Genomic DNA, 20,717 nt, shown 5'->3' on the forward strand with positions numbered 1-20,717 from the left:
TTCTACGCACTGAAAGCCTAAATAATATCCAACAACTCTATTAGCTCTCTGAAGTGTTACTTCCTGCTCTAATTAAGTACAGCACTTTATAAAGCAACCAGCGTGCTCTGATCTGACAACACACGTAAGATCATTGTCGTGTGACGTCAGATGGAGGCCAAATACGACCTTCGTCTGACCTTTAAAGTGTCATGACATGAACTACCCTGTCATGGTTTCACCCATAGAGTATAAAGAAGGATAGAGACCGAACTGGAGTGTTAGCCCCGCCCCCCCCCCGCTATTCATTTCAGTGGAAGTTGCTCAGTGGCGTTTTGAAGCACCCGGAAGACTTCCAGAAGTATAATTATAACTCAATGGCTCGAGCAAGCGGAAGTTAAGCATGTGATGTCATGAACGTCCGTCCACTTCCAATTCCACATTTCGCCAGTAGGTAGTGGCATCTTCAACGTTGGATAGCCTTACTGGGGGCTTGGTTTCACCTCATGAGCTTAATTGTGATGTCAGAGCGTGATGTCATCAATAACATCAGCAGGTCTGCCATCGCTCTCTATCATTCCCAGTGTCAGCTTTTGGCAAAGCACAAAGCAGCACTTATCAGTCATTCTTAGTAAGCACTTTAAGCTCCCCGTGTCTAGTTAAGGCCAGAACCATTTCAATTCAGCCTAAGATGCAGCATGTTAAAGGACCACTTCACCACTTTTCAACCTATCTTCCTATAGGCCCTCACTAATAATCATGATAAAATGGCACCATTTATTTCTACTCAGTCTGTGTCTCATAAGAGGTATGTGGGCAGTTCAGAAACCCGTCCACCAGTGACATCATCGATGGGGAATCCAAGCTAATAGAAACTGCAGGCTTTCTAGTCATGAAAAGTTGCAATGCAGAAATGGAAGCCATGGTTCTCACGAACTACAAATCTAAACATTTTTGTAAAAAAATATTGTTTAAAAGAACGATGATGGACGATGATGGACTAGTCCACTAGTGGACGGGTTTCTGAACTGCCCACAGCCATGAGAAAGAGAAAGGGTTCAGCGTTCCAGTATGATAAAATCCGGTTCCCGGAAACGGTTTCAAAAGTGAGGGAACCGATTCCGGTTCCTCAATGTTGTTGGATGAACTTGGATCCGGTTCCTTGTATTCCTCTGGTTCAGCCATCATCTATAGTACTTTTTTCATCGATGTCAAGTTCACCACTGAGGAGGACCTCAGGGTGGGAGAGAATAGAAGCTGGAGTATTGTGTGGAGGCCGTGGGACACTCACAGCTCACACCACCAGCACATGTTGTGAGTGCCACCCCCGGTCAAATACTGGAAGTATAGTAGGGTTTAAGTTGTTAAGCTCAGCAGCATCTTATTGACATAATGTGTGTGCAATGGCCACACAGCACCACTAGAGGGAGAATAGGCCCAGGTTGCACACCCACCAGCCAGCCAAGCTCTCTCATAGGAAATCAATGAAATCAATTCAGTCCAGACTCAGAGGCAATAAAGACATGATGGGAAGGGTACAGGCGCTCTGGGGAGGGGAGGAGAGGGGAGGGGGCTTCAAAAGGAAACAGGAAGAACAATGCTGAGACAGTGTAACTCAAGTAAACAGCTTTCTCGGTCCACCATTATCTCCCCCTCAGACCACTGTACATCTCATAACATGAGATAAAGTGCACGCTGTACTCTATAGGCGGACAGAGAGAGATAAGCATTTGCCACAGTGCAACCGTGGCAAATGTGTGTAATTGAGGATGCAAAACGCAAATGGAATACTGCTGTGGCCAAAGCATGATGGGAGGGAGAGGGGGGGGGGGGGGGGGGTGGAGCAGAGATGTGCACACTCAGTGCTCTTACTAGTATAGAGGAGTGGTATAGACAGGCCTTGCTGTCCGGTAGCCTTGGTGTGCAGCGTGCATTATTTATGGCACAATACCACCAGAGCTGAGAAGAAGATCGAGCACTTATACTCATCAGGGGGACAGACAGACAGGCAGACGAACAGACATGCAGGCAGACAGGCAGGCAGGCAGGCAGGCAGGCAGGCAGACAGACAGACAGACAGACAGACAGACAGACAGACAGACAGACAGACAGACAGACAGACAGACAGACAGACAGACAGACAGACAGACAGACAGACAGACAGACAGACAGACAGACAGACAGACAGACAGACAGACAGACAGAGAGCCAGCCCTGATCTTCATCAGCATCACCATCATGGGTTTCAGATCAAATTAAGCAGGGTCCCCTGGGGACAGCATGTGCTATACATCTTACTTTGTGTGCGTATCATCTAAGGCCTACTCTTGGCCCCCAGTCAAATCCTGGATGTTGATTATCCATTTGTAATTATCCATTTCTAATTCTGTACTACTATGTAACCAAATGGACCATCAGAGTCACACTGTCAGAGTTAAATGAACCTCCCCCCACCCCACATGTGGGGGAGGTGGCCGGCGGCCTGCCTTTCATGTGTTGCATGTGAACGCCTTCTCTTCACGTGTGGTGCTTGTTATGCGGCATGTAATGATATGCTGCGCTGGCATGTCAGAGAGAGAGAGAGAGAGAGAGAGAGAGAGAGAGAGAGAGAAAGAGACACAGGGTGTATTCCTGCACTAATAGAGTTCTGTCTGCACTAATAGAGCTACTGTACATGTAAACAGAGCATCCATCTTTAAAACACATGTGGAAATGCTGCTATAACTCGTGCACAATTTTAAATACATACATTGAAAAATGTGCTGCTATTTGTGCCACAGGTTTTATGCCAAGTGAATGCAAAACATTAAATATTGCTTCCATTTGTTTCAAGCTAACTTACGTGTATACTGTATAGCCTACACAAATCTTCCTAAGTTGCAATTATCCCCTTTTAATTGTATTACATACATTATTTAGTTTTGAGCATTTTGTTCCACTTTTGCTTTGGCTATATGTAAACGTATGTTTTTTTCATGCCAATAAGGCATGGTTTATAGGGGAAAAAATTAGAGAGTGAGAGAGCTTTCGGCTGTAGCTGTGGCAGGCCTGTGTGCTGACCTGTGCAAGCTTGGTATTCGTGCACACCGCTCCAATTAGGCTATTAGGGTAAAAGGGTTGTTGTGCACGCACGCACGCACGCACGCACGCACGCACGCACGCACGCACGCACGCACGCACGCACGCACGCACATGCACACGCTCACACACACACACACACACACACACACACACACACACACACACACACACACACACACACACACACACACACACACACACACACACACACACACACACACACACACACACACACACACATAAGTGCATTCTGTCCTGAGACAGAGGTTAATGTGTGGGCCTATCTTGCAGGATAGGCGTGCCTCTTGCTGTTATCACAATGCCAGCTCCTTCCCTTTGTGTGTGGCTTTGGCTAGCGTGCACAATTTGTACACATGTAACCAAATGGACCTGTAAGGGTCCACTTTCAGAGTTAAATGAACACTGAGGTTTTAGTACTGTATTGGGCCCACACCTACTGCCACACAGGACACATTAGCATGCAGAAAGGGATGATGAGGTGGGGGGGGGGGGGGGGGGGTCGAATCGAAGGCCGGTACCTTGAGCTTGACAACGTGCCAGCCGCCTTTGTGCTGTGCTTGTCCAGCTGGACAGTGAGCTAAGTGGGGGGCTTGGTAGTGTGTGTGTGTGTGTGTGTGTGTGTGTGTGTGTGTGTGTGTGTGTGTGTGTGTGTGTGGGGGGGTCTAGGGGCGTTTGGCGGGTATACACGGGCCAGCCCCTTCCTGTCGCTCCACTACCACGCCAGCCGCTGCGCTGCTGTGTACAGAAGCTCAACTTCCTCTCTTTGTTGTGCTCGGTGAGTGACCTGCCAATATGCCCCCGTCAGCCTCAAGCCAACACTCAATCAGGTGTGGTCTCTGTCGCCAGATGCCTTACACACACGTCGTACGCGTGCACGTGACGCACTCGCACACACAAAAACACGCACGCACGCACGCACGCACGCACGCACGCACGCACGCATGCACGCACGCACGCACGCACGCACGCACGCACGCACGCACGCACGCACGCACGCACGCACGCACGCACACACATATTAGTATTCATCAGTAACCCACAACAACTGGGCACACACTGCCACCAGTGGCTCAGTAGGTAGCCTGGCCCGACTCCCCCTGGCTTAGTGTGGAAGTGTCCTTGAACAAGACCCCTGAAGGCCTATTCATACTCCAGTTTTGGTGGTGGTTAGTAAAAACAGAGTTGTGTTTGGGTGAGCGGTGACGCTGTGTGACGTCATGTTGTAGTTTTCGGTGGTCACCTTATCACCTAAAACTGGAGTATGAATACGACTTAACTGCTCCCTCCTGATGAGCAGGTTGGTGCGGCGTCTTGCATATTGTTAAGCAATTTGAAGTTGCTATAAGAGGCAACATTTATATAATTTATGTTGAGGATAGTCTGATAGTATGTGATAGTATTTTCATTGTTCATTTTCTCACACTTGTCAGAACAGGTCATCACGTGTCAAGATATGATATGAGTAGAGAGAAGAATACAGTGATAAAGCATTAGTTGTGAATAGAATTGGGCTGACATACTCTTCAGCTTTAGGACAAGGAGCTGGTTCCAAGAGCAGCCAATATGCAAACATAACAGCATACTAATTGCTGTGAAGTGCAGCATTACATAGCCTACTGTCTGGCATACCAACATTGTACTGGAAATTGAAGTCGACACACAAACACATATAAATCAGGCGTTCCTCTATCCCCAACCCCCAAACCTAACACACAAACACATATAAATCAGGCGTTCCTCTATCCCCAACCCCCAAACCTAACCTCTAAATGGCTAATCCTAACCTCTACTTCAATCTTTTCCTAATTGTAAGACTAACACCCCTAAATCATTTTGAACCAATTATACAACCACTTCTCTCAACTTCTACTATATGTGGGGATGTTTGGCCCTCACAAGAAGGCTAATACAAGTACGCATATTACACGCATGCACACATGCACACGCACGCACGCACGCACGCACGCACGCACGCACGCACGCACGCACGCACGCACACACACACACACACACACACACACACACACACACACACACACACACACACACACACACACACACACAGTCCGATCCCCTCTCTCCACTGTTTGGAAAAGAGAGAGAGAGAGAGAGAGAGAGAGAGAGAGAGAGTACCAAAGGCTCAGTACAACGACACACAACCAGAACAGACCAGTTCACAAAAGCCCGGCTCATGTCTGACAGGACCAGCAGGCTGCCGGGATCTGGCTGAACAGCAGCGTGGCTGGCAGACAGACATACACACACACAGATACACAGACACACAGACAGAACGACACACGTATACACACAGATAGACAGACAGACAGACACACGGACAGACAGGCCGGCAGTATGCCCACCAGCCACCCAGACTGTGCGTATACTGCCCATCACCAGACAAAAGGCTGTTGATGTATCTGGAAATCACAATTAAACACTAATATAGCTTAAACAACTGTTTAGTGTAGTGTGACATTACATTGTCTTCCAGCAGGGCAAACAAGTCAGGACACAGTGGCTAGGAATCTCAGAATAGCCAGTGGCTTGATGACCACTAACAAATGGTTGGGTGTCGCTTGGTAGGCTTGCATGTTAGGACACCTACTGTGCCTCCTAGCACTGGGCTTCCTGGTGACCATATATGGGGACAATTTGGGACGAAGGGGGTTTGGGTAACCTGAGACCACCTTTGCATTTCCTGTTGTTGTCTCTGTATTTGTGTATAAGGTCTATTGAAAATGTTTGTAACAGTTAGTTCAGTGGCTCACACGCCGTGAGGCGGGTGGGCCAGGCCCATGGCTGTGAATGATGTCTTGTACTCTCTGCAAATAAAATGGAACTCCGGAACCTTCATCTGCCTGCCTGTGCCTCTTCATCCATCTATCTGTTGACTTCATGCTCCGTATTTTTGCCTGAGTATTTTCTAGTCTAAGTATTCAAGGTCTGTGTATGGGCCTTTGATTATAGAACAGATTCTTCAAAGTGGTGCGATTACCCGGTCGCGATGATGCATTTTTTGCGTCAGGCGAGAGGACCAGTGGACAATTGACAATTCAGTCTAATAGATGTTTCGGTCGGCAATTTTTTGAACGGAGGAGAACGACGACGGCGCTGCAGTCGAACCGACGGGGTTCAACACGGCGATCACCGCCGCAACAGGGACGGCCTGCCCGGCGCGGTTTCATCACCACCACGACGGAGGCGGCCTGCACAGAGGAGCGGCGATGGGCAACGGCTCTCGGCGATCGTGACCAGAGGGCGATGGACAGCGGCTGGACGGCGGGGAGAAGGGTGCTACGGAGCACAGCGTGCCCCGGCCCGAGGGCGTTCATCGGCGGTCAACGGTCCAAGGGAGGCGATGGCCACTTCGTTGGCTCTTCACGGCGCGTCTCGACTCGACAGGCGCCGGCGGCGAGGCGTCGTGGCTTCGTTCCATTCGGCGGCTCGACAGAGCTGATCTACAAGCTCGCAACGCGGCGAATCGCAAGTTTCTGCCTCGCAGTGGCCTGCGGGCTCCTGTGATGACGCTGATTCACTTTCTCGTTTTTTAGTCATGTTGTATTATCATGACTGAAAGGGAGGAGGTGATGAAAGTGAATTCGGATCAGAATGAAAGTTTCCGGACAAAGGGCAACTCTACAACAGAGCGGCCTACGCCATGCGGTGCATAAGTGTACTGCATCACAAACCTCGTTTGGCCCGTGTGCGCTGACTGATGGACACTGACGAAGGTGAGACAAAAGGAGAAGAAACGTTACAGAAGATTCTATTATATCAGATGGATATCGTTCCATTTGATTCCAAATGTATGTTTACGTTTGTCTAGTTCAACATATAATGGGCATGTGTGTTGATTTTATGTGTCAGGTATTTAATTAGAGAAGTTGGCTTAATGGGGATGATATGCCTAAGGGAGATTTGGAGCTGAAAAGAAATATTTACCGGAGTACAATTAGTTAGATGTCTCTTTGTCAGGCGAAAGACAGCGCTCCTGTCGTACGCATAAGTATTAATCATCCTAATTGTGCATAACGTTCTTATTTTTGTTCGAATAAATTTGTGAATGGGAAAAGTCAACGAAGGTATTTCTGCTATGACATGTGGGGAAAACTCTAAAGTTATATAAATTACTCTAGGATTTTAACGTAAGTGAATAATAGTAGCATGCACGGGATCTGGAAAAACTTAGTTAGGGTTTATGGTCGCCGGTGGTAACAGTGCTGTTATTTGTACGAGCCTTGGGGAATCTAGAGTGTTGAAATAATTATAGATGATTTCTGCATGTCCTAAAAAGATGAGTTAACTAAACAAAAATGAATCATTTTATGAATGACTATGGTAAAATTTATCCTTAACATTAACTGATGCTAAGAGCATCAGATGTAAAGTTTGAAGAACTGTAACACACTTTGTATTCAATAATTGGGTGCTTTGGAGTGAAGCAAAAGGGGTTGGATACAGCGACGGTGTATTGTGTTTAAATGTCAGATAAATGTTTACGGGTTATCATTTATGTCAATGATCATGTTTTGAGTTATGTAAAGGTTAAAAGTGTTGATTACAGTACAGAGAAGTTGTTAGTGTGTAAGAGAGATTCTTACTGTGGTTTTCGGGCTGGAATGTATTTTTTACTATTTACTTACTTACTTATTTTTATTCATTGTATTTCCTATGTAATGTTTTAGCCTGAAATTAAATTGAACACAGAAGGGAGTTCTATAAGCACACCGATGATAATACTGTAATGGAATGAGAACACTGGTAACGAGTTATGTGATTTGAATGCCTAGAAGTTTGTAAGCCATTTTTGAATTCTACTGTAATTGTTGATTTCTTTGTGTCATATTTTTAATGTTCCAGTCAGTGCCAAAGGGAGGACGAGGGTCAATAATTGTGTTTCCATATTCGTTTTTATGAGGCATGGTTGCCTCAAAGGGAGGTCTGATGTATCTGGAAATCACAATTAAACACTAATATAGCTTAAACAACTGTTTAGTGTAGTGTGACATTACATTGTCTTCCAGCAGGGCAAACAAGTCAGGACACAGTGGCTAGGAATCTCAGAATAGCCAGTGGCTTGATGACCACTAACAAATGGTTGGGTGTCGCTTGGTAGGCTTGCATGTTAGGACACCTACTGTGCCTCCTAGCACTGGGCTTCCTGGTGACCATATATGGGGACAATTTGGGACGAAGGGGGTTTGGGTAACCTGAGACCACCTTTGCATTTCCTGTTGTTGTCTCTGTATTTGTGTATAAGGTCTATTGAAAATGTTTGTAACAGTTAGTTCAGTGGCTCACACGCCGTGAGGCGGGTGGGCCAGGCCCATGGCTGTGAATGATGTCTTGTACTCTCTGCAAATAAAATGGAACTCCGGAACCTTCATCTGCCTGCCTGTGCCTCTTCATCCATCTATCTGTTGACTTCATGCTCCGTATTTTTGCCTGAGTATTTTCTAGTCTAAGTATTCAAGGTCTGTGTATGGGCCTTTGATTATAGAACAGATTCTTCACTGTGTAAAGCAATGAAACAATGCCCTCGCCCAGAAAACAAACTATGTCTGAAAGAAGACACCAAAATCAACCATGGTGTGGAGGGGGGGGGGGGGCTTGAATTCATGGCTAACTGTAAAATAAATAAGTAGCTCTGAGAGGGTGTGAATGTGTTCACATTTGGAGCCTCTCAAAGCATGGTACAAAATACAATTTACTAGTTTTTGTTTTGTTTGTTGTTTTCAAAACTACCGGTTAAACACATGCAGGATTATGTGTGCTACAACCCTCAAGACTATGTATTTTTTTATTTTATTGAGGAGTGCTAGCCCCTCCAATGCCCAGCTTTCCGGGTTTGTGTAAACACAAACATTGAAGATAAAAGTGAAGACGGAAAAGTGAGGACGCAAATTGTGATTGGCCAGAATTAGATGATGTATGATGATGTATGATGATAGCGCCCTTCACTTCACACAGATGTGATCTTTTAAGTAAAATCTATATTCTAATAGTAATCATTGCTATTGAGTGATTGTTCAGTCACATAGGTCTCCCTGTCTCTGAAGCTTTCTAATTACCGTAATAAAGGAAATTGGGTCGCTAATTTCACCCAATCAGGAGAGGTGGGCACGAACTGGCACAGAAAATGGCTCTGGCTATTGTCTGTCCAGAGCCCCACGGAGTCCTTGTGGGCGTGTTGAACACGTGTGTCAAATTTGAAGTCGGTGGGGCGAACCGTTCTCGAGTTACGTGGATTACAAGACACAGACAGAGACATGGTGCATTTATAGATAGATGCGCCATTGCATGTTCATGCGATTGTTGTTGAGAACATCAAGCCTTAGGTTAATCTTCAGCACCATACTAGTAGTAGCCAAATCTTGATAGTGTTCCACACCAGACCAAGGCTTTCAACTTACTGATCTCCTGAATGCCATAGTGGTCTGTATATGCTATAGTCTGGTTGATGTAACTGGACATGTATAAAAGAGTGGGTGAAATATTTTTTTGTGTGAGCTCTCAACATTGAAATAGTTAGAAGAGAGAGAGAATCTGCATAATGAAACTTTTGGCTGTATTCTGAGGCCTCTGTATTACTGTAATACCTCTGTATTTTACTGAAGCAAAACTTTGAATATCAAGGACTTTGCTTTTTATATTTCTACTTTCACTGCTGGAGGGGGAAGGTGACATCATCCCCCCTGATTTGAATAAAGCCCAGCCCAGCCAGGGGCCATGCGATTGGACAAACCAACTTTCCTCCTGTTGGTCGTTGCCTGCTATTCATCCACTCCTTTCAGTTTCTCTCTCCTCCTCCTCCTTCTCCCCCCCTCCTCCTCCTTCTCTTGCCTCTTGCCTTCTGTCCATGTCCAATTGTCCATCCATCCATCCAACTATCCATCCATCCACTGAAAGAGAGAGAAATAGAGTGACAGTGAGCTAGAGTGGGGGGAGAGAGAAATATATAGAGAGATAAATAAAGAGAGGTAGTGAAGGTGGAGAGAGAGAGAGAGAGAGAGAGAGAGAGAGGGGAGTGACTGTTAAAGCGCCCTGCCTTCTTCCTCTGTTCTTTCTTTCTGGTGCCAGATAGAACAGAACAGAGTGTGTGCATCACGGTAGACACGCACACACAGAGACAGACACGCACCAGAGGCAAGTTTCTTTCACATTCCTCCTCCGGTCTCAGCTCCATTTTGGTTCGATTCCTTGAACCCTTTCACTTTCTTGTTCCTACCGCGGGGTGAGCAGGAGAGCGGGGATTGTCACTGGTCGCAGCCGGGGGACAGTGTCACAGTGCACCGGAGACCGCACCGCACACACACTGTCTATCACACACTGTCTATCACGTTGATTGATATAGTAGCCAGGGGACAGTGGACCGGAGACCTCAGCTCAGACCCGGGGCTTCACGCTGATCGTAGCCGGGGACAGTGAACCGGAGACGGGGGCTTCACATTGGGCGTAGCCGGGGAGGATTTGCTCCACATTTCTAGGTAAGAAAGAACGAACGAAGGACGCTGCTTTAGCCGCCGTGCTAACGATCACGTCTAATTGCGCGAATTGTATTAATTATCCTGTAATAATGTTGATTATATAATTATTATATACCCCCCCCCCCCCCTCACAAGTTACAACGTGTGATTTTTCTTTTTTTATTCAAGTCGATGAGCTTGGGGTTGGGGGGTGAGTTTGATTCATTGCATTGGGGGGCACAGTGGGGCGGTGGCAGCATCTCACACCGGTTAATTATTAAAGTGGATATATGATAATGATCTGAGTCGTTGTTTAATATATTTGTACATCTCTAGTTATATTCTTTTAGTACAGTTCTTCTCAAACCTTATAATGGCAAGGACCTAGCTAGCAAGGACCCCTACAAAGGCCTCGGACCCCCCATTTGAAACGATTTTGTTGTGTCAACTGGATTTGGAAAATAGAAGATCTACAAGCGCTAAACACATGGTGTGCTAAACGCTTGTAATGTAGAGCTATGTTTTTGTTTAGCAGAAAAACAACGTCTGCCTCCTTCATACCCCTCAAGAATCGAGGACCACTATAGGGTTCCCCGGACTTCAGTTTGAGAACCACACCGATTTTAATATTGGCTGTTTCCCTGTATTGATCTACTATCTCCCTCATACTCCATCTGCGTGGCGGATGTCCATTGTTCTTTCTCTCTCTGTGTGTGTGTGTGTGTGTGTGTGTGTGTACTGTGTAGAGAGAGAGAGAGGGCTTGTCTATGCTATGCGTTTGTGAGCTTGGAGATCTGTGTTTTGTCTGCAACTACACTGTCGTAGTAGGTGTTGCTTGTGTGGGTTGTGTGTAATCCTTCAAGGTCTAGGGGCATTGGGGCAACATGTTGGTTCATATTAAGAAGTGGCAATATGATCACAGCACAATGTAGAAATATTTTGGTATTACAAATATGAAAAGTAGCCTACTCATTGTTGTAAAAGGAATACTTCAACTGGATTGTCACACACCACCCAGCCTGCACACACTACCTGTCTGTCAGAACCAGACGAGGGTCCAGTACTTAGAGATTACAACACTCATTATGCAGAAAAATGATGCATTCATGTTTTCAGCACTTTATTGTCGCAGCTAGTGAAGATGGGGCTGATTTTAATGACTATGTGCTGCGGGGTAGTCATCATAATCCATCACTATTCTAGTGATGCAAATAGCCTGCATCCTGCATCCTTCGACTCACTAAATTGAGAGAGGACGCAATCACGTCACCCTCCAGGGCTCTTTGGGATGCAATACTGTGCTGGATTTTTTTATGTGTCACCACTAAATTAATGTACACTAGCCTATGTGGTAGCTTGTGTCTTGCACTTGAGAATCCTGAGTGATCATTTGTAACTATTGAGCGTGTACAGATGTAACCACATACATCTGCGCACACTCAGGGCCCCTTTACCATCAAAATAACTTTGGTTCTATAACTGGTTCTGTAAATTATGGTTTATACTGTATATCACATCTGTATCTTCCAACCTGAATAGTGACACGCCCACTTTGGTTCTCACTTCAGGGCAAGAATAAGTATTTTTTTGGTTCCTTTTCCGAACCAACCGTTAGGGATCTGAACCAATTATTTTGGTTCACAAGTAGGCTGGGAAAAAAGAACGAAAGTGGTTCATCCTCGCTGAGGATTTTACTGTGTGTGTGTGTATGTGAGAGACAAGAGCGCCAGCCTGCCCTAAGAAACTGTCAAGGCATGTTTAATAAACTGCACCCATGCAAGGATTGAAAATCCTCCTCTCTCTCTCACACACACACACACACACACACACACACACACACACACACACACACACACACACACTTCCTTTAAACCCCCGAGGTGTCAAAGCCAGCTAGGCTGTATCCACTGTTAAGAAGATCAATACTCTACACAATGATCTATAGCACGGGGTGTATTATTGATGCAATCGGGCCTAGATTGCGTCCCAGGATGGTTTAATATATGAGCACTTATCAGGCTGGTCTTGCACACTAGGGCTTGGCCATTCTCTGGTGTCCGAACGGAGTAAAATCAACTGGTGGGGGTCTGTGTAGCCACTGTTTTTCAACCTCTTGTCTTGGTCTATGGACCACTAGTGTGGGCTTGTAGATCTGACAATTTCTGAAAGCTGTTGACAGCAACGATATGCTACATATTATGATGACAATCTTATGAATTTGAATTGAAGTTAAAATGTGTACATTTTACTTTAGTCTTTTAAATAATGTATTCATTTTCCTATCCTCTGCAAATCGGCCCCCCTGGTGGCTTTGAAAAAATACTGGTCCACCGGATTGCAAAGGGAAAATATTACACCCCTTTTTATGGTAGAAGGAAGGCACTGGAGTAGACTCGGGACAGTTGGCAGGGTGTAAGTAAAAGAGACAATGTTTTGATGCAACTATAACATCTTCGTCAGGTCAGGACCCCTCTTTTATGTATCAAAAATATTTTGGCCCCCACTTTGAAATCCCCTGGCCCTATGTAAGCAGAGCTACTCAAACTGAAAACATCATCTCTGAATGAGAGAATCATGGCTTGCTCACGAATCTCCATACCTGCAGGACAAGGCAGGCATATGTTTGGCAGACAGACTGGCAAGAAGACCTTTCCCTGGACTAATGCAATCATGTGAAATTAAATTTAGCCTCCATTAAAAACCAGAACCCCCCCCGCCCTCCCACTCCCCTTTCATGAAATGCTGAGATAAAAGGTCTTAAGATGGAATTTAAGCCGACGGCCTGCGGATTGACGTCAGAAGCCATTTGGGAGATTTTGCTAAGAAGATTTATGTTGAGATTTTCTGTTGCTTTTTAATTTGAATAAATAAAGCATTTAGATTAATAAGCATCACCTTCGCTTTAGGCAACAGGAGAATTCCTTTCCATATTAAAAAGGTCTCTGCTGAAAAACCCTGGTGGCAGTTTCTCTGTGGCCATTTCTCTGTTGACCCATGAGTTTGTAGTATAATTTAACTTGGGATTGTGAAAATGGATCCGTAAGGGAAGTGGTCATTTGGTTACATTTGCACACTCTCTGAGTTAACAAAAGCAACAACCCTGACGATTGAACCGTGAAAATTATAACCATGCAAGTCAAGGAGTGTCGCGATTCTGCTAGTGAAGTCATAGTGATCATAAGTGATGTTCATAATATTAACATTTCAGTTCTTGCACATTATTATTAAAAGTGATTTCCAGTGACAAATTAAATTTACATTTAACATAACAGTACCTCTGAGTGATACTGTTTGATGGAGGATAATTGGTTGAGGTGCTTGGTTACCAGTGTCACCTTGGCTCTTGTGTGGTGCGACTGTAGAATTGCGTTTTAGGGTCGATGTTCATTCTAATGGCCCAGTTTGCTCCCAGCTGGCCTTTTTTTGTACTATGTTCAGGGTCCGTTGGTTATAGAAGGAATGATTGTTCCATTAATAGGCCTGTGTCGTCCCAGCTTGCCCTCAGGCTCACCAGCACCAGTAAGAGGGGTGTGTGTGTGCTCGCTCTCGTCTGTGTACTTGTTTTACTATACTTGAGGGCCAAATGATCCCATAAGTATTGTAGAATTTGAGGAATTGGCATTGTGAGGACACTTTTCTCAAGATAAATGCTTGTTTTATGGTTAAAACATATACTTTTAGAGTTAGGTACACAATTTGGAAAAAGATTCAGTTTGGATGTTAAGGTTGGTTTAAGGGTTGGAGTCATGTCTGATCTATACTTAAGTTGTGCACTTGTGTCGTGCACCAAAATATCAGATCTACAAGCTCATTGTTCCAGCCTGACATGTAGACTTTGTAGATCTGCTATAAATATATTTTAAGAATGGCATTCATAAAGTCACTCTCCCGACTTCTAAAAATGTTGATGTCCTCACAAGTAGCCTATTGGGATGCAAACGTGTGTGTGTGTGTGTGTGTGTGTGTGTGTGTGTGTGTGTGACTCAATATTACCAACCTACCCCTCTTAGCTCTGAAACTCCCTGACTTGTGTGACAAGGACAACTCTGTCCGCCCAGGTCATATTTGGGGAGGGGGGCGGGTGTCTTCGGGGAGCTGTCCTGACCTTTGCTGTCCCTGTGACATCATGAAGGAATCATCGTCATCATCAGCATCAATATTAACCCCATATGTGATGAAGCAACCTTAACGAGCAGCTTCTTGCCGTTAACCATTCAAAGGGGCAGGCGATCCTAGTTATTGATTTGTTGATGGGCAAATAACAGCTTGTCTAACCAAGGATACTTTTATTATCATTCCTTATCAGTTTGGTGCTGGTGACTTTCCTGTGGGGTTGCAGGGTTTCTCCTGCAGGAAAACAATCTTCGTAAGTGCTACTGGAGGGGGGGTGCACGTTGTACTTGGTTGCGTGTGCCAGTGACGTACTCAGTAAATTAGCAAGCTAAGCTTTTGAAAAAAAATTGTGAAAATAGACTATCTATTTTGTTTATGTATGTTCTCTGGGTGGTGGTGGGGGTGGCTTGGTCCGAGGATTGCCCCTAAAAGCTATGGCAGAAACGCCACATAACTGTCTTGAAGCAGACTGAAACATGTGCGCCAAGGAGATAAAGGAAAGGAGAGATAACAGTCAGCTGTAGCCTGACGCACTCCCGTCCGGACATGTAGCTGCTGCCCTGGTCTCCATTGGTGGTGGTGGGGGGCGGGGGGAGTAGGGGGCTCATACAGACAGTTGTCAGAGCTGGCAGTTGGCGTGCGGCGGTCCTGTGGTTTTGGACGGCTTGCGTTTGCCAGGCCAGCAGCTGCAGTAATTTGCCGCGTTCGTTCGGAGGCTACAGTGCGAATTCCTCTGGTGGGAGGATGGATAATGGCCTTGTTGCTAGGCCTCCACGCCAAGGTTGCTTTTAGGGCTGCGACAGTTAACCAAGCTAATCGATTATTATAAAATAATTGAATTAAAAAATCGATTATTAGTTTAGTGAAAAGTTACAAAAAATGTATCGCTATGAAAATGCTTTTATTTTTTTCCACCACTGTGGTGAAATGCTGATTACGGTATTAGCCTAATGGCACCAGACCAGAGCCGTTTGTAAATCACAGATGGCAGCAGAAATCAATCAATCAATAAAATGCACTAATAAACTGTTCTCTGTGCGGGCTCTCAACAATACAGTGAAAGGAAGAGTTAAGAAGGTAAGGGACAATGAAAAGACAAACGCATAGAAATGCATAGTTGCTGTCGGGCAGAAACCTATGTCCATATTCTAAGTTTTTGTGTTTTTGAGTGGTGTAAACCACTCCTACAACTGGCTTTGTTAGTTTGTCTGTCTGTCTGTTCGTACCAAAAAATGAGCACGGTTGCTATGGTCACCCAGTTCACACGGGTGTGATTTCATTACGTCAGACCACAGCTGATCAGTCTATATAAGACCTTACACCACTCAGTTCACACGGGTGTGATTTTTTTTTCTTGATCATCCAGTGTCACACAAGCATCAAAAGGAGCAAATTTTGAGCTTGTACTGTAGCTGAATCCTGAAAAGTTTTAACTGTTTTGGAGGTTTCCACCCGACAGAGATGATATAAATGGTAAAAAGTCATAAATAATAATTTAAAAGGAGCTCACAGCGCATCACAATGTGTTTTGAACTATTTTCACTATTGGATATACAACAAAGTACGTACGAGTTTTAAGTGGTTCAGAGCTGCGGAATCAAAATGGAAAAAGAGTTTGTTTGGAGGTTGTCAAAGAGGCATTCTGCTGCGTCAGTCGCCAGCGTTGTCACGGCAACCGTGCGCGCGTGTGTGTGTGTGTGTGTGTGTGTGTGTGTGTGTGTGTGTGTTCGTGTTCACATTTTACTTGAGTAAAAGTACAAAAGTAGTGACATCAAATTGTACTTACTACTTAAAGTACCAAAAGTACTAAAGTATTATGCAGAAAGTCCCATTTCAGGTTCAACAATCTTTTGAAAATAGCAGATCTTGCTTGTAGATCTGCTATTTAGTACAAAAGAGTTGGTTAATGTATGTTTTGTCTTAATAATCCAAATCTGCAAAGTAACTAGTAACTAAAAGCTGTCAAAATAATTGTAGTGGAGTAAAAAGTACAATATTTACCTCTGAGATCTAACGGAGTAGAAGTATAAAGTACCAAAAACTGGAAATGCTCAAGGAAAGTAAAATAAAACCCCTCAAAAGTGTACTTAAGTACAGTACTTAGTTACTTTCCACCACTGTGTGTGTGTGTGTGTGCGTGCATGCGCTGCCCCAGAGGCCAGTCAGTGGGGTTCAGATGATGTCACAGGCTAGACGTGCGGTCAGTCGGTCGGTCCTGTCCGTGCTGTAGACATGGCATGGAGCAATAGGCATGCATGCATGCCACAAACTGCTGACAACTACGACCCAACCCTCCACTCTTTTTAGCTACTGCTTCTGAAACCTTTTCATCACGTCAAGGACCCCTCAAGTTAATTATGTATTTGGCTGTGTTCCCCCATCTGAAAAGACTATGGGGACCCCCATAAGAGGAGGTTTTTTCAAATTATTTTCAAGATTCAAGACAAAAATAGCCGATGTGAGCTTGTAGCTATTTTTGAATATCCAAAGTCAAGTTTAGAATAATAGGTGGTGAAACCGAATGTTGATGCTATTATCAACAAAGTTAGCTGTGGGGAGTCTGGGGTCCTCTTCAATGACACCTGGGGGACCCAGTCCCAGACCCTATACTTTGAGGACCACATCGTTTAGGCAAACTGTAGCACAGGGCTGCGATCCATTCTGTGTCACTTCACCAAATTAAAAGGCTAGCTAGTTACCACTCCGTTACATCAGCTTTGTTGCCGTCAAAAACGCAGATGTGTTTTGTTTTTGGGGCGTGACACGAGAGAGAGAGAGAGAGAGGGAGAGAGCGACAGAGAGAGAGAGAGAGTGTGAGTTCATGGCCCCGTTGCGAGCGAGCCAGCTGTTTTTGTGGCAGTGCTTTGATGCCAGCTGTGTGCTCGGTGTGTTATGGGAGGGAGAGAGAGAGAGAGAGAGAGAGAGAGAGAGAGCTGCTAGTTAGCTGCAGCCCGCAGGCCCTGGCGTGCGTGTTGGACCATAACGTAATAACATCCAGCCAAACCTCGGCCCGGCTTGAGAAGGATCAGGTTCCATCTGGGACACATGTCCTCCTCCTGCTTCGCTTTAGAAACATGGCCGACATATAATCCTCTTAACAGTGCAACCCTGGGATGGCCGGTGGCGTCACCCCCCCCCCCCCCCCCCCCCTCCACCCACCCACCCACCCATGTGCGAAGGAGAATCTCAAGAGAGTACCTGAGGTCTGTTGGAGGTGTGTCACTGTGTGTGTTATCTATCGTCGTTCCTGAGTCCAGACGCCTACGTACATACGTTGTTTACTGCTATCTTTTGTCTCTCTTGCTCTGTTTTTGTCTCTCTCTGTCTAGCTCTCCGTGATGATGACTTCAGCAGTTCAGCCCCATTTCAAAGCTAACGGAAATGGCAGTTCCACTAGAGGAAATAGCAGATATACGAGCTCATAGCGTGTTGCCGTCGCATCGCGCTGTTTTTGAAAATGTATGATTATGACATATTCCCAAAACATAGGGATGCCCGGTTAAAACTGCCCTGTCTGTCTGTCTGTCTGTCTGTCTGTCTGTCCCCTCTCCGTTTCTCTGTCATTGTTTTTTCTCGTCGTTCTGTCTCTTTCATTTCAATTAAATTCAAAGGGGCTTTATTGCCATGAGACAAAATACATTTATTTACATAGCACTAAACAAAATAAAGAGCGGTGTTTCATTGCAACTTAGAAAGATCCCCCCCCCCCCTCCCTCTCTCTACCCTGATGACCGTAGTATTGATCCAGGAGGACAGCAGCTGGTCCCAGGTCTCCTCTGATCTCATTTATCTCCACGGAGGAGCCTGTCTGTCTGTCTCATAATGGACACACACGTCTGTCTCATAATGGACACACACGTCTGTCTCATAATGGACATACAGCCTCCAGCAGATCTTCAACACACTAATTACTCCAACCCTTCTCTTCCCCTTGGTCTTTTTCTCCCTCCGTCTGTCTGGTGCATTTTAAGACCATTAAGATCTGAGTCCGATTCTACAGTAGTTCTCACATTTGCAAGATTTTTCAAAAATGCTAAAAGATGTTCACGCCCTCGCTGAGCTTGTGAGTAATGCACGTTTATTTGTAAAAGGCATTTCAAAATGCTCTAGAGACATTATACGTCATACTCTGTTACATTTTCAAATAAATTATTCAATGTAACCTGAAGTTTCCACATGGGTCTTTTAATAACTAGCCTATATTTCCATCTCAATTTGTATCTCAATGAGTATAATATATAGATATATAGACTGATGAAGGCTTAACCGCTGAAACGTTGGATTCATTTTTGTCTTACCTGCTGTCCTAATAAAATATTGGCACTCTGGCTATTGGCGTGTGCGGCCAGCGGCCACCCTCTTGTTTTTTCAAGATTTCCTCTACAGTTTTCTCCCGTGTGCCGGCACCGCTACAAGGACTTTGGTGTGCGTTAGCTTTTTTGTACACAGTATAATATATAGACAACCTGAACCAACTTCAAATTTACAATCATCTAAGGCATTTAACTTAATTAGCCTACACCAAGAGTACACGTCAGCAATAAAAAGGACTGCTATTGGTCAAGATAACGGCAGTGAAAAGGACCACTATTGGTCAAGAAAACGTCAGGAAAAGTCATTATTTATAGCACAGAAGAGTCTCCAATCAGTCCACCACTGGTATTGACATTAATTCCTTTTGACCAACTGGAACTTTATACCAACTTTATATATTGAGCTCTTGTAATGCAGTACACCATATTTTGTATTATTCCTCGTCGGGCAGAGAACTTGTCTCCATATTGACTTTTTTAATGTTTATATGCCATATTTTACGCTTCCACAAAATAAATCTACAAGCTCACAACTCAACGTATTATAGGGTGCTAGTAGATATGCTTATTTTAAACATGGCATATCTTTGAAAAAGGTTGGAACATCTTTGGAAGTTTGGGAGTATTTTGTGTGACTGTGCGTGTGAATGAATAATAACTACAATGCATGTGCGCTACAATGCATGCAACCATAGAACACAGGTAGTTTCTTACACTCTTGGTCTGTCTGTCTGTCTTGTCTTCCCTGGGGAACCAGGGATAACTGCATTAAGAGGAAGAGGTCCCCTGCTCGCCGCTCACTAATGCACTTCCTCCTCTCTCTCTCTCTGTCTCCCTCACTGTCCATCTGTTGAATGGCTGCAGCCTGCATGCTGACTAGTGACTATGTGTACCTCTGGTTGATGGCAGGATCTTTGCCGCTCCTTCCAGACTGCAGTAAGACTGCTGTGTTACGCTACTGGGGGGCCCCCTTCCTTTATGCACCCCGCTCCAGAGGCATTGTGTTGTGGAGTGAAGAACCTCAGCCCTGCCTCCCTATTGTATGGTCTGGTTTCTGGGGCACACTGAGGCCTCTGTTAAAGTTGCCACTCTCTCTCTCTCTATCTCTCGCTTGCTCTCCCTCTCTTGCCATCTCTCTCAACCCCAACTTTTCTTTGTCTCATTCGTACCCCATCTTGCCTTTTCACCTTTTCCTGACGGATACGCACTGTTGTGTTGTACGCTTAAAACGACAGGTCTGCAAGCTTGTTGATCAGCTTTTTTTCGGCGTGTGACGTCATGTCTGTCTTACACTCCCTTTCTCTCTTTCACGTTTTCTCTCTCTCTCTCGCTCTAGTCTTCCTCATTTGTCCCTCTTCCTCATGCTTCCCTCGCTCTCTCTTTTTGTCCGCCTAGTAAAATAGTGGTGCTAGCTAGCGGAGCACGCTGCGGGCCGTGCGCGAAGGATTAGCATCCATCATTGTCCAGGGTTAACGAGCTTTGTCATGTGTTAATCTGCCCAGTCCCCGGGTTGAGGGGGGGGGCTTCCCATGGTGCACCAGGGCACACTGCTAGCTCTGAGCATTATGATTATTTGAGCGCACATGTACATTACAGTTGAATGTGTTACGCACCCAGGATTTGAACCTGGCTCACCGGCGCGAGAAGGGACATTGATTGAAGCCAAACATCTTATCCACTAGTGTAGAGGTGGATTCCCCGCTTGGCCGGGGAAAACATTGAGCAGCTCTACACGTGTGTGTTT

General features: G+C 45.2%; 1 protein-coding gene across 3 annotated transcripts in view; it reads left to right on the top strand.

Annotated features, from left to right (window-relative positions):
- The first annotated feature begins 10,002 nt into the window (after positions 1 to 10,002).
- Positions 10,003 to 20,717, top strand: part of prr36b (proline rich 36b) — a 60,552-nt gene continuing 49,837 nt past the window's right edge. The window contains exon 1 of one of the 3 annotated variants that reach the window (XM_079521574.1): positions 10,003 to 10,568. The gene's annotated coding sequence lies outside the window, so the exon portion shown is untranslated. The remainder of the gene's footprint in view (positions 10,569 to 20,717) is intronic. The other 2 variants (XM_079521575.1, XM_079521576.1) reach the window with 2 other exon arrangements.

This window comes from Electrona antarctica, assembly GCF_951216825.1.
Source record: "Electrona antarctica genome assembly, chromosome: 14".
Taxonomy (NCBI): Eukaryota; Metazoa; Chordata; class Actinopteri; order Myctophiformes; family Myctophidae; genus Electrona; species Electrona antarctica.